We start from the raw sequence: 20,258 nt of genomic DNA, 5'->3' as shown, positions 1-20,258 counted from the left end.
AACCTTTGGCTTCCCTCTCCTTTGACTAATCCACCTTGTGAACAAACACATCTTTTCTCTCCTTAATGACATACAACAGCTTGCACAGCATTCTACCCATATCTCTGATCATCTTGAAGAGAGCTCCAACATACCCGACCTCTTCCTTACAGCTACTCCTTTAGCTTACACTGTTAATCTTTTGTCTCCATTGGGCTCCTCAAGTTGCAACATTATCATCTTAACCTGTCCTATCGCTCCAGTAAGGCCTGTAGACCTTCCAAGGAAGCGGTGGCTGAAGCACTTTGGAGATGTAGATTGGGGTGCCCTTAGGCAATACTTCGTTGATTATCCTTGGAATGATTATTGCTTCCATGGCCGGGAGCAATCTGAGTTGCCTTGCACATTACATATGTTATTCTCATGGGTATGGAAGCATACATTCTTTTATCATGTCCTCTGAATAATGCAAAAAAGAAAAGAAAAAAAAACGATTTAATCACGTTCGTTCTAATGCTCTCCACAACAAAGAGAAGGCCTACAAAAGGTACTGGAGTCAACCTACTCCTAAAACTCATCTCTTTTATGTTCCTGCACAGAATTGCACTAATTGTTCTTCACTCAGCTGAAAGTAATATCATTTGTACTAAATGCTCTGAACTCTCAAACTCCAATTCTTCCCGCTCCTTCTGGCACCATGCCAAAAACCCTTCTAACAACTTTACCTCATCATCCTTCCGTCTCTTTTCCATTCCGATTGCTCTGTATCTATTTCTTCTACTGAAAAAAACAGAACACTTCTCTCAGACTTCCTCCTCCAGTTCCACCTTGGACGATTTTGGTGCTGTTCCACTATCACTTCCCCCTTCTGACTTCCTCATTTCTGAAATTAAAATGTCTTCAATTGATGTATTTTCTGCCATCACCAGTTTTGATATTAACAAGACATATGGGCCTGATGGGATCCATCATGTTGTCCTCAACATCTGTGCTTCTGTTCTTACACCCTGCCTAGATGAACTCTTTCGCCTATGTCTGTAAACTTATACCTTTTCTTCTTATCGAAAGTTTGCTCTCAGTCAGTCTATTCCAAAGGATGGTGACCATTCCCAGCCCTCTAACTATCGAACAGTTACATTAACATCCTGTATTTAAAATATTTTGGTGTCTATTTTTAACAAAAAAATATAAGCATCTTTCTTATCATACGCTAACCTTGCTTATGATCATTTGAATGGGTTCTGCCAGGAACGTTCCACTGGTGATCTTCTCACCTACCTTTCAGACTCCTGGTCGTCCTCCTCTCGGGAATTTGGAGAAAGCTTTGCCATTGAAGTTGACATCTAAAAGGCTTTCCATCGTGTTTGGCACAAATATTTAATTTTGGTATAAATCTTTATTGTCCAAACTGCCCTATTGCGGTTTCTATCTTTCTCTGCCTTCATCTTTAGCTTCCTTTCTGCTCATTCTATTTTTGCTGTTGTAGACGGCCACCGTTATTCACCTAGAGCTATCAATAGTGGTGTTCCTCAGGTCTCTGTCCTATCACCAAACTCTTTTCCTTTAATTCATAAATGACCTTATAAGCTTTACATCTGACCTTCTCCTCTAAAACGCTGACGACTCCACCATCCACCTTTCCATTCAGCTACAGCAGCTACCATTTCAGCAGTTACTTCAACAAACAAGGGATAAGGCTAAGGCACACCGAATGTATGATTTGGTTCATATATCTGATTGGGGTAAACGTAATCTTTTTAATACATCAAACCTCAGACCTTACATCTAACAACCCGGCATAATCTTCCACAGGAGTCCCCCCTAATTTTTAATATTACTCGCCTCATTCCTGCATCACCTTTAAACATACTCGGGGTTTCATTATATCTGGATTTATCATGGAAAGAACCTTCTACCTCTCTCATAAAAGAGATTAAGTGTGCTAAGCCGACTGTGTGCCTTCTTTACCCCTGCACAGTTGCTGAATTTATACATGGGTTTTATTTGCCCCTGTGTAAAGTACACTTCTCATACGTGGGGAGGCTCCTCACATACAGCTGTTCTCAACAAGGTGGAGTGAAAGCTTTTCATCTCATTAACTCTCCTTCGCCTACTGGCTCCTTTCTACCTGCCTTTTAGCTGCACTGTTGCATCTTTACCTCTTTCCTATCGCTGCTTCAATGGTCACTGCTCCTCTGAGCTGTCTACTTACATCCCTCCACCAGTATGGCGAGCGCGTAACATCCATCTAGCGACAAACTCCCATCTCTTTTCTGTCCAGCTCTCTAATGCGAGAGTTAACCACTACTCACAGTCATTCGTTTATGCAACAGGACAACTCTGGAACTGTCTCCCCCTCTCTGTATTTCCTATTGCCTGTGATCTCCAGTCTTTCAGATGCAGTGTGTCCATGCATCTCTAAATGATTGGATCTTGAACTTGGTTATCTGTTCACATAGAACAACTTAGCGTACGTTTACTCTCCTAGAAGAGTATTCTTTGTTTTACTCCTTAGCATTAGTACCGTGAATAGAAACACTCCCCATGCAGAGTGCATTTACTCATGCTGGCTGTCAGCTGTGATTAAGCGCTTGCGCATCACGTTAGTCTTTTTCCAGCTGTTTACGTTGGAGATTCAGTTGAAATTAGCAGCTGTGTAATACATAAATATCGGTGCACAAGTAAGGTAATTGGTCACAAATATTGTGACAGAATATTTGTAAAGGTATCATCTATATCGTGGTCTAGTTTTAAAAATACTTATAGCTGTGTGTGTAAGTAATGCTGAGTTATATTACTGGTCAGGTGGTCATGCGTGAATTGAGGGTTTGAAAAGCGTAGGCAAATACCTAGCTGGGAGACATACAGTATAATTATTGGGCTTTATATTAAGTTTCAGCAGTAGTTTGCAATACTACTGGGTTAGGATTGACTTATATATATATATATATATATATATATATATATATATATATATATATATATATATATGTATATATATCCCATGGTCAGAAATTATGATACTTGATTGTAAGAATTGATAACAATAATGGAGGATCATAATCAAATACGTTTTCATTGTCAAAAATGCATTTATCAGGGTAGTAGATTTTAGACTTTATTAAAGCACTATACATTGGTCCATGCATTACAGAGGGATTTCAGACTTGTTTGTGGCACAGATGGGTGTACAAGAAAATACACAAATATTCGATCTTACCAGCACCACATTAAGCAGTGTCATAAGCCCTTTTCTGTTCAACACTTGTCACCCAATCATAATGATAATATTGATGTTGGCTATGCTGTACAAGTACCAAGTATAAACAATGTTGAGGATGACATGGACTTTGATGACAATGGAGAAAATCATGCTGATGATGTGGGAAGAGCTCATGTTCCTGAATATGACTATACTAAAAGGTTAGCAAAGTTTCCCCTGACACTACGTGAAATTCATAAAGTGACACAAGCAGCTTGTAGTGCTGTTGCTGAGGAAATTCAAAATATTGTGCAACTAAACAATGAACAATTTCTTGCAAAAATTAAATTGCTACTGGAACAAGATGAACATGACAACCTGAATAGGCTGAATAGAGAAATGAATGAAAAACATTTTCAGCAAACGCAGCTGGTAAAAGATGCTTGCAGTAGCCTTTATCATCCTCATCAGCTTCATCAATATGTCTGTGATCATATGAAGTACGTTGGTCCTGTTGAACTTGTCTTAGGGGAAGAGATTGATGGTAGATCACATAAAAATATGGTTTAAAATATGTTCATTATTCAGTATTTGGTGTTGAATAACAACATCATTGTCACCTGACACTGAATATTTGATGTGTCCACAATGGAATTGATGGAGATTGCCTGCCAACTTGTGATAGTTGGGCATAGATTTTGTCACCTTTTTTGTTTCGAAAGTGTAATTAGGTATTATTACTATCTTTCATTGGTTTCACTTCATGTTTTTAAAGTAATTATTGACTGGTAACTTACTATGATCTATATTGGTATTTTGTCAGTGCTGTGTTAGTGTATTTAAGTTTACATATGTACATCATTAGTATTTGAAAGAATTTTGTACTTGCCTAGCAAACAAAGAAGTCATTGTTTTATTAAAGTTTAATGGTTGGGAAGCATACACCAATGTGAATAGCTTAAAATTCTGTATGTTAATACTTCCAAGGCGTGTGCAGTCCGATGTAAACTGATCAAATCAATATTGGAAAAAAAAATCTGCTATGAACACTTCTGTAATTGATATTTGAATTAATCTTGATTAGTTGTTTCTCTTAATACATGCAAGAAAATGCACAATTTCTTAAACAGATGCAAGTAGCATTTGAGTTACAAGTTGATTAGTTATAATCATGTGGGAAATGTGTGGCCTATAATGGACTGAATTTTATAACATGTTTTAACATTCATCTCTTACAGTATTACAGCTCATACTTTTGTGATACACTGCATTGAGATTATTTCAGATGAAATGTATTTTGCATTTATCAAGGTAATATACGAAAAATTGCACCATGAAATCTTTCAGCTTTACAATTGTGTACAATATATTTCTGTGTTATTTCTGTATATCTGTGTTCATTCACCAACTGAATTGAACATGTCATGAAAAGAAAAAGTTGCTTATACCGGTACATGTTCTACCATCATAGTTGTTACGTGTTGAGAAGCTGGTGTTCAGATGGATCTCTCTGGATTAATGTGTGTTTACAGGGACAGGTATTTGCATTTATGAATTCTGAACACTACCTATTTTTGTAAAGAGGGAGCTAGAGTTAGACTGATTTTGATATAGTTTTTGTAGTCATGTAAATAAATGTGTTACTCTTATTCATTTAGACATATTTGCATTTATGAATTCAGAACACTACATGTTTTTGGAAGACAGTAATCTTTCTTCTGATATTTTTGTACATAAATGACATACTTTTTGTATTTAAAGAATTTGATATAACCAAATTATGGTACCTGGTGGTTTAGTGGGTAATAAAGATGCTCCAATTAACCCCTTAACCGCGGGGCGTCACTTTTGTGACGCTCGGCTACAATGGATCATACCGCGGGGCGTCACTTTTGTGATTCTGTGTTATTTTGAATTATCCCGGGCTCTCAAGTGGTGGCTTGTATCATATATCAGTACTGCCAATGTCCAACACTAGTCAGCACTCCAAATCTCATCTGTACTCCCATCCATTGTTGACATTTTAGCTATTTTACCCCCTTCCTGACTCCCCTCCCTACCTGCCCTCCATTACCCTCTCCTCTCACCTCCCACGCCGCGCTGCGCTACGGAAATTTCCCCCTTCTCTTTCCACAGATTTCATCCATTGAAATAAGCCCTATGCCCTATATTTTTACCCAGTAATATATACCAAAAAAAAAAGGTAAGTGATAGTGTTATACTCCAGAAATTGCCTAATTATCACCTGACAACACCTCACGTGCATTCATTCGCTACATTACCACGGTAATTTCTCCTTTGATTTATGCCTTGTAATCGATGTCTGTAATAAAAATATATATCAGAAAGGAAGGGAGAATCCTAATTGACATTTACATTCACCTGGAACTACCTATTTCTTTATTTATTGCCGAGATTTTCTACCTATAAAAAATTAGCATGTAAGTTAGCAGCAGTAAGCCTAAAGTGTCATTGTCAACCCTTCCCTTCTCAGATAAGCCGCGGTATTTAGTTCCTTGTCCTCCACTGCAGAGACAACATGTCGCACTCGCGCCTCACCATTCCTGCCGCTTCTGCGCCCATTGCAAAGGGCCCCGTGACCTCTACCCCCAAGAAAAGTGTTGAGGCAAGCAGGAAAGGCCTCAGTGACTCTGCAGTGGCACGAGAACTTGCTGAATTGTCGATGATAATAATGGACAGCGATTTTGACGATTCCGGTGAATCGTGTGATGAGCCGGGTGAAGTTATCGCGCCAGAAACAGCGACAACAAGTGCTCCTACCAGTGAATCTGTGTCTAGCTCCAAGGGAAAGGAGCCTTTAGTGCAGGAAGGAAAAGAATTTGGGAAGGGAGTGAAAAGGTGGCGTGTTAGCCCCAGAACAATGCCCCCACGTGACCCAGCCCGCCATGAGTCACGAGAGCATTCACCTCCCCGTTCCCCAAGCCCCGCTTTACTCATCTCGTCATCATCGTCAGCTGAGTTATCTCCGGAGTCTTCGTCGTCGGAGTCACCACCAGCATCAACAGTGAAGGCCGGCCGTAGAGGTAGAGGTAGATCTAAGAGAGTGAGAAGTAGTGTAGCTAGTAGGGTAAGGGCTGCTAGTGCTGTACGGCAACCTAGGGTCAGTGCGAGTGACCTTGACCGAGATAAGCCTCCCTCTCAGCCAACCTCCACCACCACCACCACCACCATCCCTCCACTGCCACGCCAGGGAATCCTGGACGCCTTCGCATTGACGGAAGGGTCAGATTTTGTCCCCGAAAACCTGGTTTTCGATGAGAGCTCGTCAGGAGTTCAGCCTGCCTTCACTATGGACGTAAATGCTGAGTGTGTCGACTACCTTTTGGCCTTCCTAGATGACGAAGTCATGCAGCACATATGTGATGAGACCAACAGGTTCGAATCACAACGTGCTGCTAGTGGTACAGGTGCAGCCAAGATGCAACAGTGGACCATGCTGGGAGTGCAGGAGCTGTATGTGTTCTTTGCCCTCATGCTTCTTATGCCACACTCCAAGAAGCATGAGTTGGAAGAATACTGGTCCATGGACCCCTTACTACCCTCACCGACCTTCAACAAGTACATGGCCAGAGATCGCTTCCGGAACATCATGGGAAACCTGCACTTTGCCGATAATGATGTACCTTCCCAAACCGACCCACTCTGGAAGATCCGGGAGATTCTGAACAGAATGAAGGATAAGTTCATGTCATTCTTCCACCCATTTCAGAAGGTTGTCATTGATGAGTCCTTGGTTCTGTTCAGAGGACGTCTTCGGTTTGTCCAGTACATTCCAAGCAAACGCCATCGCTTTGGAATTAAGTTCTTTGTACTGTGCGACTGTAAGACGGGGTACATCCTTGACTTCGTCATATATTCAGCCAGCACTGTCGATCTCGATAAAACACACCCCCTTGGCTTCTCAGGCTGTGTAGTGAAAGTGCTCCTAGAAAAGTATTTTGGTGGGAATCATGTGCTGTATACAGACAACTACTATACAGCACCGAAACTTGCCAAATACCTTTCTGAGCATGGCATTGGCTCCTGCGGCACTGTGAAAAGTAATCGTGCCAACTTCCCCAAATTCCCAGAGGCGGGAAACTCGCAGCGAGGAGACGTGCACCTACGCAAGTCTGAGAAGATGCTGGCAATACGGTGGCATGACAAGAGAGTCGTGCACATGCTCACCACCATACATAAGGGGGAGATGAGAGACAGTGGGAAGGTCGACCGTAGGACAGGCGAACCTGTGATGAAACCTGATGCTGTGTTGGACTATAATATAAACATGCGGCTGGTGGACAAGTCTGACATGATGATTGGTGAGATCGACTGCCTCAGGAAGAATACTAGGTGGTACAGGAAAGTTTTTCTGCATCTCATAGATATGACGATGCTGAACGCCTTCATCCTGTACAAGATGAAGGTAAAGCCACCCAAGTCCTTCTCCCTGAGGTTGTTTGCCAGGACTTGTGTCCAGCAGCTGCTGGAAAAATATGGTAAGGTGCAAGCAGCAACTCCAAGGCGCCATCCAGTTACACTTCCCGACCGACTTGAGCAGAGGGCGTATATGGATCGGCACAGACTTGAGCTAATGCCTGCCACAGGGAAAAGGAAGGCTGCGATTCGCAGGTGTCAGGTATGTGCGCATACCACACGCCGCACACCTGAGCATAAACGCACCTCTTGGCAGTGCGCTGAATGCCAGGTTCCCCTCTGTGTAACCTGCTTCTTCGATTATCACAGCCAGAAGCAGTTCTAACAGTGCAAGTGTGGAAGCAGAATTATTTGGAATTAATGTGTAAATAATGTGTAAATAGCAGGTGAAAGCAATGGATGTTCAGTTCATATGATTGAACAGTGTATTATAGTTTCATCTTACTGAAAGTGACAGTGAATAACATATTGTAAGTAAAATAGAAGGGTAAATATTGAAAATAGAATAGAAGATGTAAATAGTAATGTAAGTAATTAGTAATATAAGAATATGAGTACAAATAATTTATGTTATAACAGTGAGAGTGAATCCGTGGCTCTCTACGTATTTTACTGACTGAAAAATAGAATGACTTCAGTGACAATAAAATAATACGACTGAAGGAAAGTGTGATATAGTAATAGAAATATAAAGTGTGAGGGGTTTTATGAATAATAAATGACAGAGTGCCTAGAGCGAACTAGCGCAAGTGCGGCGATCAGACGCGCTCGTAATTTCCATTGCTTTCACACTGTTTTTTTTTTTAGTATGGATCCCAAACTACTTGAAAAATGGTAGAATAGTGTTTATAGTGTTTGTATCTGGCTGTGGTAATCATATAACGGGTTGTCGGGAAGTGTAAAGTGGAGACTTAGTTACCCTACTTCAGAGGTCTCCACAAGTCCTACGGAAACTGACGAAGGCTCAACAATCATTCCAGGAGAAAGCTGAAGGTATGTGCTATAAGCATATATAATTTTATTATTCTAGGACTAATAACTGATTTTTAGCAAATATTTTTTGAGAGTCTGTCGGAGCCCAAATAACCCCGCGGTACACGCAAGTAATTGGTAAACAAGCCCGCGGTGTAGGGGTTAATTGAGCCTGTGCAGGTTTATATCCAAGGGTCCGTTGGGGTTTATTGATCACATAATGTAAAGTGGAGGGACTGTAAGAAAATGTTCTGGAAAGAGGTGAAAAGAGCAAGACAGGGTGGAAGTGAAGTTAGCAGGGGAGTGAAAGATAAAAATGGTAGATTACTAGTGGAGAAGGGAGAAAAGGTGAGCAGATGGAGAGAAAACTTTAAGGAATTGTTGAACATACAGGATGGAAGTAATGCGAGTATAAGTGGCTGGGGAATGTGGGAGAACGAGGGAGGTGAGAAGACAGGAAGAAATCAGTAGGATAGAAGTTGTGGAAGCAATGAAGAAAGTTAAATCGGGGAAAGCCCCAGGAATTGATGGAGTGTGTGGTGAAATGCTGAAGCATAGGGGAGAGATAGTAGTAGAATGGATGTGGAAGATGAGCAGATTGGCCTGGGAGGAAGGTAGAGTCCCAGAGGATTGGAAGTCAGGTATAATTATTCCCTTGTACAAAGGAAAAGGGGAAAAAGAAGTGTGTGGTAATCATAGGGGCATTTGTCTTCTTAGTATAATAGGAAAAGTGTATGGTAGGATACTTATTGACAGAGTTAGAGAAAGAACAGAGAAATTAGTTGGAGAAGAACAGGGAGGCTTTAGGAAGGGAAGAGGTTGTGTAGATCAGATATTCATTCTTAGATCTTTAGTGGAAAAGTTTCTAGAGAAGGGAAAGAAGTTGTATGCGACTTTCATGGATTTGGAGAAAGCATATGACAGGGTGGATAGACAAGGATTGTGGAAAGTGTTAAGAATATATGGAGTAGATGGGAAGTTGTTGAATGCTGTGAAGAGTATGTACGATGGTGCGAAGGCTGCAGTGCGTGTGGATGGTGAACTAAGTGAATTTTTCTCTTTGAAAGTTGGGTTGAAACAGGGATGTGTCATGTCTCCATGGTTGTTCAATCTGTACATGGATGGGGTAATAAAAGAGGTACAAGGTAGGGTAGTGGATGTTGGAGTGGCTTAGGTGAGAGAGGTTAGTGTTTGGAAACTCCCTGTACTGTTGTTTGCAGATGATACTGTGTTGTTGAGTGAAGACGAAGGGGAGCTGCAAGGCTTGGTGGATGAGTTTGGGAGAGTGTGTAAGAAACGGAATCTAAAGGTGAATGTAGGGAAGAGTAAAGTGATGGTCTTTGAGAGGGGTGAAGTCAGTGAAAGTACAGCGAGGTTGGATGGTGAGGAATTGGAAAATGTGAGTACGTTTAAGTACTTGGGTAGTGTGATGAGTAAGGATGGAGGTTTGGAGGGTGAAGTGCTTGAAAGGGTAAAGCAGGGAAGAAAGGTTGCTGGTTCTTTGAAAGCAGTTATAAGAAACAGGGAAGTGAGCATGGAAGTGAAAAAAGTTACTATATGACAGTATTGTGATACCAACTCTAACGTATGGAAGTGAAGCTTGGTCGTTGTTGGAAGGACACAAGTCAAGAGTGAGAGCAGTGGAAATGAGTTATTTAAGAGGAGCCTTTTGAGTCACATGGAGAGACAGGCTGACGAATGAGGATATAAAGGAGCGTTGTGGTGTGGATGTGGATGTGATAGGAAGCGTTATGAGGAACACACTGAGGTGGTTTGGCCATGTGGAGAGGATGGAGGGTGAAAGACTGACGAAGAGAGTGTATGTGAGTGAGGTGGAGGGGGGAAGAGGGAGGGGGAGGCCGAGGATGAGATGGAGGGATGGGGTGGAGAGGTATATGAGTGGGGTGTGAGTTGGGAGCAGGGCAGTGAAATGGCGGGGGACAGGGCGACTTGGAGGCGATTTGTTTGTGGCCACCTCAAACGGGATTGAGGCGTCTGGCAATAGATAGATAGATAATACCACTCAGGGATGAGTGGAGCTGGTCACTCTCATCTTAAACGTCAGGACCACCTTGCCAAGCCCCGGGCTCCTACACTCCCCATGGGGCAACATAGGATTGGATGCATGCATTTAGGTATCTGTATTTAGGATTTCAAAATACTGCATATTTTGAACGAGATCAGTTTTACTATAGATATCATTTTTAGTATGACTTTTGACATATGAAATGATATGAATTTATAAACATGTAAAATCTATCCGTGTATTTTTCTGTTTCACAAAGGGAAGCTATTGTGGAAGGAATCTGCAATACAATTTCCAGCTTAATTCAAGGTGGATTGATTTACTCTTTGCAAAAGGTAATGATGCTCCTTGCTAGAGTATTCATTACTCTTTTTGAAAAGTAAATATACCCTCCTTGGAGTAAATATAATCTTTTAGGGGAGTACAGTGTCATGTCAGTTTTACTCTTGAGAGTAAATGTACTCTTGTAGTAAGAAATACTCAAAAGAGTATGTTTACTCTCTCACATTTCTCAGAAGAGTAAATATTGACATAGGCGCTGTACTCCCCTAAAAGAGTAACTTTTACTCTTAAATTTTTTTCAGTGTTAACCTTGTTTTTGTTTTTTCCTTAAGGTACAACTTGCAGGCTCCCGGCCTTTGATTAGGTCTTCCGTGCATAAAGAAAAATATACATACATCCAAGTGCCCAGATAGACACTCAAAATAATTATATAGATGAAGGAGGAATGCATTGTGATAAAGATGGACGCCTTTAAGCAGTTTCACAGATGGAACCAGGCGACTCCACTGCCTGGTTATACAAATGTCCCTCATCTATTTCCACATCTCCCGGAAGAATAAATTTTAGTTGTAGGAGGAAGGTAAGTTTAGTCCCCAGTCCACAGAGTTCACATTTCTAATGAGCAGGGATTTACAGTTACTGGTACTACTACTAATACTACCTTGATCAGTGATCACACACACACACACACACACACACACACTTGTGTGGCATGTGCTCTTCTGATATCCACCACACATATCCTTCAAATGTACTCATAAGATAGTGCACTGAAACTACAGTAAATATGAGTGTAGGTGTATTAACGAATGTAACTGTACATCTTAAGGACCTGGCAGAGACAGGGTGATGAAGGAATCTGTATAATCATCACCAAAAGCCGTGTTGTTGATCAGGGCCTGCTTCATCACCCACAGTTAATTAGATGCGTACTCTCATTGGTTGAGGAAGCTCTATAGTACCTTTTCGTTGGCGATTTATTTATTTTTTACACCTTTCTGTCCTCTTTTGTGTTGCATAAATCCTACCAATTTCACCTTACTCTGCACAAATAACGAAGACAATAATAGTAACAATCCATATCCAAAAAGATGTCCATAAGAAAGTGGTGGTATGGAGCTTCCTTAACCCCTTAACTGTGGGGCGTCATTTTTGTGATGCTTGCGAGCAAGGGATCATACCGCGGGGCGACACTTTTGTGATTCTGTGTTATTTTGAATTCGCCCGGGCTTTGAAGTGGTGGCTTGTATCATCTGTCAGTACTGCCAATGTCCAACACTAGTCAGCACTCCTAATCTCATCTGTACTCCCATCCATTGTTGACAATTTAGCCATTCCTCCCCGTTCTTGACTCCCCTCCCTACCTCCCCTCCATTACCGTATCCTCTCGCCTGCTCAGCCGTGCTACGCTAAGTAAATCTTCCCTGGAATTTTTCACTGATTTCATCCATTGAAATAAGCCCTATGCCCTATTCTTATACCAAATAATATATACAAGAAAGAAATAAGGTGAGAGTGCCATACACCTAGAATTGGCTAATTATCACCTGACAACACCTCACATTCACTCGCTTGCTAATTTTCACTGTTTATTTCCCCTTGAAATATGCCGTATAATCTATTTTCGTAATAAAAATATATATAAGAAAGGAAGGGAGAAGCCTAAGTGATATTTACATTCACCTGGAACTACCTAATTATTGCAGGCCACCACACTGTCTTCTACGCTAAGTAAATATTCCCTGGAATTTTCCACTGATTTCATCCATTGAAATAAGCCCTATGCCTTATTCTTATACTAAATAATATATACAAAAAAGAAATAAGGTAAATGATAGTGTCATACACCTGGAATTGGCTAATTATCACCTGACAACACATCACATGCACTCGTTCGCTAATTTTTGCTGTTTATTTCCCCTTGAAATATGCCGTATAATCTATTTTCATAATAAATATACATATAAAGAGGGAAGGGAGAAGCCTAAGTGATAGCTACATTCACCTGGAACTACCTAATTTATTATGTATTGTCTTGGTTTCCTGCCAATCATTTCATTGCTATATATTAGCAGGACTCATAGGGCTGAAGTTGGTAGTATTGCATCTACCCTAGCCAGGCGGCAGGAGGCCACCACTATCAGTTCACTGTCGTCTTTGAAAGTGGGAGTATGTCGATTTGCTCCTGCTAACTTCCGCCGCTTTATATCCCCATGCAAAGGGCCCTGTGACCTTTACCCCCTACTAAACCTCGTGTGGAAAGAGGTAAAGGGCTGACAATTGATAGAGAGTGACTATGATCTTTTTATTGAGTAAAACAGTGCAAGTGGAATTGTAAATAAAGTGTAAATAATGTGTAAACAGCAAGAAAGAAATGAATGTAAATATAAGTGAACAGTGGAAAATAGTTTTATAAGTTACTTCAAGTGACAGTGCATAACACAGTGTAAATAAAATAGAAATGTAAATAATGTATATAAAGTAGAGAACGTAAATAGAAATGTAAATGAGTTGTATTATAAGAATACGAGTATATAATTATACTAGGAGTATTGAAAGTGAAAGTTTCACTCTACAGTAGCATGTATGAATACTATGAGTTATGAGAGTGAAGGTGAAAGTGACATTCACTCTCAGTGCTAGTATACAGGACGAGAAAGTGAATGCTGCTTATTTTACTGAAAGAAATTGAATCCCTACAGTGACAATAAACTACTATTGCTGAAGGAAACTTATGGATAAAGACTGTAGACATATATAAGTGTTATATAGTAACAGAAATATAAACTGTGTGTTTTTATGAATAATAGACAACACTAGCGGCGAACGATCGGAAGTGGGATGGTCATACGCCCTCGTAAGTTTCATTGCTTTCACAGTGTTTTTTGGGGAGAGTATGGATTCCAAACTATTTGAGAATCATAGATTAGTGTTTCTAGTGATAATATCAGGCTGTGGTAATCATATTACGAGTTGTTGGGAAGTATAAAGTGGAGACTTCGTTACCCAACTTCAGAGGTCTCCACAAGTCCTACGGTACTCGACGAAGGCTCAACAAACACTCAAGGAGAAAGCTGAAGGTATGTGCCATAAGTATATCTGATTTTAATATTCTAGGACTAATAACTGATTTTTGGCAAATATTTTTAGAGAGTCTGTCGGAGCGCGAATATGCCTGCGGGAGCCACAAGTCAAAGCAAAACAAGCCCGCGGTGTAAGGGTTAACTGACAAAAATTCGAGCTTTTGTCATCCGACCTTCAGATACTGCCATAAAGCTCTATTATAATTTTGTTTCATATTAACTGTCCTTATTATTCCCTTCACGTATTCTTAGCAAGTTAACGAACAATGGTCAGGATCTTTCTCCCCCATTAAAAATGCAGATTGGGAGAGGATGAAAAACATGACGACAACGAATTTTAATAATATTTGAAACTGACATAAATGCACTGTTGTTTCAAAAATTTCATTCTCTCTGCTGCCCACTTGTAACTCAATCAATACATATAGTTATTGTAACTAACAAATGGGTAAAACTAGATTGTGTAATGAACCAAACATAGTATAGTGACGGTACGCAACCTTAATCCGACTAATATTAGGTTACGAGTTGCTGAACGGCAGGAGCAGGAATGTGACTTTCAGAGACTGTATTGTATTTAAGTTAGTGCCAAAATAATGTTAGTGTTCATTGCGCTCATCATTTTCACCCCCAGGCAATTAGTCTTTCATGAGGGGGGGGGGGATCTTGATCATTTCTTATTATAACTGACAAAATATACTGCAGAAATTATTCGGGTCTGTCAAGCATTTTACAGTGCTGACATATTTTATGAGTCCACCAACCCTTGATATCTTATTACGGCTTTGTTTTGTTGTCAGGACTCCATATTATAAATACAAATCATAATAGATAGCATGATGGATGGATAGATAGATAGACAGACAGAAGCACCAGCCAAGATGTGAGAACAGAAAATGTGTCAACGAGATTCGACCAAAAGAAATGTGTTTGTGATTTCAGTGGGAAAGGAAATGAGTCCGCATTTCTGTAAAATATGCCACACGTACACTATGTCACCGGAAACGCTACATACGCACAGACACGGGTTTCTCGAACATTCACGTGTCTTGCACATGTGACACTAGCCCTCCTAGGGCAGGATGAGAGAGAGTTAGAGAGCAGAAAGGGGCTAGAACCGAAAGATTGTGGAGAGAGGAAGAGGAAAGAGGGGTCCAATGAGCCTGAGCTAGTAAATTACGTTCCTGTGTAAATCATACACTGCTCAACTTAAAGTCTTCCTTGAAGATAGTAAACTACGATCAACTCCCTGTATCCATCTTTAACTTCTACCTTCGACTGCACGATAACTAGAACAAATCTCAAGATTTACATATTATATGGTCAAGATATTATAGGGTCTTTATACAACAGTTCTCTAATATAGCTTTTCCTTTATTCAAACTACTCAAAAAAGATGCTATATTGCAATGGGAAGGAGAACAAAAACAAGCATTTAATGAATTAAAGGATAAACTCACAAATCCCTAATGCTTAGCCTACCCTGATTTCACAAAACCATTTATAATTTCCACAGACGCATCTGTTAAAGGATTAGGGGCTGTATTAATGCAAGAAGATAAGAGAGGAAAGAATCAACCAATTGCATTTGCCAGCAGAGACAAATAAAAGGTACAGAAAAAAATTATTGTACTACAGACTTACAGGCTTTTGCAGTAGTCTTTGCATTACAAAAGTTCCAAGATTTGATATATGGTTACGGAATTCACTTATTTACCGACCATAAACCCCTAGTGTGTATGTTTAAAGAAAAACTCCTCTCTGAGAGGAGAGCAAGATGGAAATGTACAAACGATAACTACAATGTACATTCATTACATACAAGGCAAAATGAATCTAGTAGCTGATGCTTTATCTAGGAACCCGAATACACTTCCTGTCGCGACATTAGATCTCGAAGGAAACATCCCAAACCATGATGAACTCACGAAAGAACAGAGACTTGATCCAACGTGGTCTAAAGTTAAATACAAGTTAGAAAATGGGGATATACAATTACCCAAGCTAATGCACCACTCGAACAATTCACAATAATCAAAAATGCCTTATACAGGATCAACCCAGGACAAATGAAACGCCGAAGAAATAACAAACACTTAGTGGTCCCTAATGACATGATACCCTAAGTATTACGAACAATACACGATAGCCCACATGCAGGACATCCGGGAAAAGACAGGACATTTAAACAAGCCCAGCTGTTATTACGAAAAGATATTAACAATCATATAGACAGATGCGAATCATGTGCAAAACACAAAGGGTACCCAATCACACCTGCACAAACAAATCGCCTCCAAGTCGCCCTGTTCCCCGCCATTTCACTGCCCTGCTCCCAACTCACACCCCACTCATATACCTCTCCACCCCATCCCTCCATCTCATCCTCGGCCTCCCCCTCCCTCTTCCCCCCTCCACCTCACTCACATACACTCTCTTCGTCAGTCTTTCACCCTCCATCCTCTCCACATGGCCAAACCACCTCAGTGTGTTCCTCATAACGCTTCCTATCACATCCACATCCACACCACAACGCTCCTTTATATCCTCATTCGTCAGCCTGTCTCTCCATGTGACTCAACAGGCTCCTCTTAAATAACTCATTTCCACTGCTCTCACTCTTGACTTGTGTCCTTCCAGCAACGACCAAGCTTCACTTCCATACGTTAGAGTTGGTATCACAATACTGTCATATAGTAACTTTTTTCACTTCCATGCTCACTTCCCTGTTTCTTATAACTGCTTTCAAAGAACAAGCAACCTTTCTTCCCTGCTTTACCCTTTCAAGCACTTCACCCTCCAAACCTCCATCCTTACTCATCACACTACCCAAGTACTTAAACGTACTCACATTTTCCAATTCCTCACCATCCAACCTCGCTGTACATTCACTGACTTCACCCCTCTCAAAGACCATCACTTTACTCTTCCCTACATTCACCTTTAGATTCCGTTTCTTACACACTCTCCCAAACTCATCCACCAAGCCGTGAAGCTCCCCTTCGTCTTCACTCAACAACACAGTATCATCTGCAAACAACAGTACAGGGAGTTTCCAAACACTAACCTCTCTCACCTAAGCCACTCCAACATCCACTACCCTACCTTGTACCTCTTTTATTACCCCATCCATGTACAGATTGAACAACCATGGAGACATGACACATCCCTGTTTCAACCCAACTTTCAAAGAGAAAAATTCACTTAGTTCACCATCCACACGCACTGCAGCCTTCGCACCATCGTACATACTCTTCACAGCATTCAACAACTTCCCATCTACTCCATATATTCTTAACACTTTCCACAATCCTTGTCTATCCACCCTGTCATATGCTTTCTCCAAATCCATGAAAGCCGCATACAACTTCTTTCCCTTCTCTAGAAACTTTTCCACTAAAGATCTAAGAATGAATATCTGATCTACACAACCTCTTCCCTTCCTAAAGCCTCCCTGTTCTTCTCCAACTAATTTCTCTGTTCTTTCTCTAACTCTGTCAATAAGTATCCTACCATACACTTTTCCTATTATACTAAGAAGACAAATGCCCCTATTTTTACCACACACTTCTTTTTCCCCTTTTCCTTTGTACAAGGGAATAATTATACCTGACTTCCAATCCTCTGGGACTCTACCTTCCTCCCAGGCCAATCTGCTCATCTTCCACATCCATTCTACTACTATCTCTCCCCCATGTTTCAGCATTTCACCACACACTCCATCAATTCCTGGGGCTTTCCTCGATTTAACTTTCCTCATTGCTTCCACAACTTCTATCCTACTGATTTCTTCCTGTCTTCTCACCTCCCTCCTTCTCCCACATTCCCCAGCCACTTATACTCGCATTACTTCCATCCTGTATGTTCAACAATTCCTTAAAGTTTTCTCTCCATCTGCTCACCTTTTCTCCCTTCTCCACTAGTAATCTACCATTTTTATCTCTCACTCCCCTGCTAACTTCATTTCCACCCTGTCTTACTCTTTTTCACCTCTTTCCAGAACATTTTCTTACAGTTCCTCCACTTTACATTATGTGATCAATAAACCCCAACGGACCCTTGGATATAAACCTGCACAGGCTGAATTAATTGGAGCATCTTTATTACCCACTAAACCACCAGGTACCATAATTTGGTTATATCAAATTCTTTAAATACAAAAAGTATGTTATTTACGTACAAAAGTATCAGTAGAAAGATTACTGTCTTCCAAAAATATGTAGTGTTCTGAATTCATAAATGCAAATATGTCTAAATGAATAAGAGTAACACATTTATTTACATGACTACAAAAACAATATCAAAATCAGTCTAACTCTAGCTCCCTCTTTACAAAACTAGGTAGTGTTCAGATTTCATAAATGCAAATACCTGTCCCTGTAAACACACATTAATCCAGAGAGATCCATCTGAACACCAGCTTCTCAACACGTAACAACTATGATGGTACAACATGTACCGGTATAAGCAACTTTTTCTTTTCATGACATGTTCAATTCAGTTGGTGAATGAACACAGATATACAGAAATAACACAGAAATATATTGTACACAATTGTAAAGCTGAAAGATTTCATGGTGCAATTTTTCGTATATTACCTTGATAAATGCAAAATACATTTCATCTGAAATAATCTCAATGCAATGTATCACAAAAGTATGAGCTGTAATACTGTAAGAGATGAATGTTAAAACATGTTATAAAATTCAGTCCATTATAGGCCACACATTTCCCACATGATTATAACTAATCAACTTGTAACTCAAATGCTACTTGCATCTGTTTAAGAAATTGTGCATTTTCTTGCCTGTATTAAGAGAAACAACTAATCAAGATTAATTCAAATATCAATTACAGAAGTGTTCATAGCAGATTTTTTTTTTCCAATATTGATTTAATCAGCTTACATCGGACAGCACACAATGCGTTGGAAGTATTAACATACAGAATTTTAAGCTATTCACATTGGTGTATGCTTCCCAACCATTAAACTTTAATAAAACAATGACTTCTTTGTTTGCTAGGCAAGTACAAAATTCTTTCAAATACTAATGATGTACATATGTAAACTTAAATTAATACACTAACACAGCATTGACAAAATACCAATATAGATCATAGTAAGTTACCAGTCAATAATTACCTTAAAAACATGAAGTGAAACCAATAAAAGATAGTAATAATACCTAATTACACTTTCGAAACAAAAAAGGTGACAAAATCTATGCCCAACTATCACAAGTTGGCAGGCAATCTCCATCAATTCCATTGTGGACACATCAAATATTCAGTGTCAGGTTACAATGATGTTGTTATTCAACACTAAATACTGAATAATGAACATATTTTAAACCATATTTTTATATGATCTACCATCAATCTCTTGCCTTAAGACAAGTTCAGCAGGACCAACGTACTTCATATCATCACAGACATATTGATGAAGCTGATGAGGATGATAAAAGCTACTGCAAGCATCTTTTACCAGCTGCGTTTGCTGAAAATGTTTTTCATTCATTTCTCTATTCAGCCTATTCAGGTTTTCATGTTCATCTTGTTCCAGTAGCAATTTAATTTTTGCAAGAAATTGTTCATTGTTTAGTTGCACAATATTTTGAATTTCCTCAGCAACAGCACTACAAGCTGCTTGTGTCACTTTATGAATTTCACGTAGTGTCAGGGGAAGCTTTGCTAACCTTTTAGTATAGTCATATTCAGGAACATGAGCTCTTCCCACATCATCAGCATGATTTTCTCCATTGTCATCAAAGTCCAAGTCATCCTCAACATTGTTTATACTTGGTACTTGTACAGCATAGCCAACATCAATATTTTCATTAAGATTGGGTGACAAGTGTTGAACAGAAAAGGGCTTATGACTCTGCTTAATGTGGTGCTGGTAAGATCGAATATTTGTGTATTTTCTTGTACACCCATCTGTGCCACAAGCAAGTCTGAAATCCCTCTGTAATGCATGGACCAATGTACAGTATAGTGCTTTAATAAAGTCTAAAATCTACTACCCTGATAAATGCATTTTTGACAATGAAAACGTATTTGATTATGATCCTCCATTATTGTTATCAATTCTTACAATCAAGTATCATAATTTCTGACCATGGGATATCTATATATATATATATATATATATATATATATATATATATATATATATATATATATATATAAGTCAATCCTAACCCAGTAGTATTGCAAACTATTGCTAAAACTTAATATAAAGCCCAATAATTATACTGTATGTCTCCCAGCTAGGTAT

This window comes from Coenobita brevimanus, chromosome 33, assembly GCF_032717465.1.
Source record: "Coenobita brevimanus isolate Jiangsu-jjx chromosome 33, ASM3271746v2, whole genome shotgun sequence".
In the NCBI taxonomy this organism is placed as follows: Eukaryota; Metazoa; Arthropoda; class Malacostraca; order Decapoda; family Coenobitidae; genus Coenobita; species Coenobita brevimanus.
The sequence above is the reverse complement of the archived record's forward strand: the minus strand, read 5'-3'. Positions refer to the sequence as shown.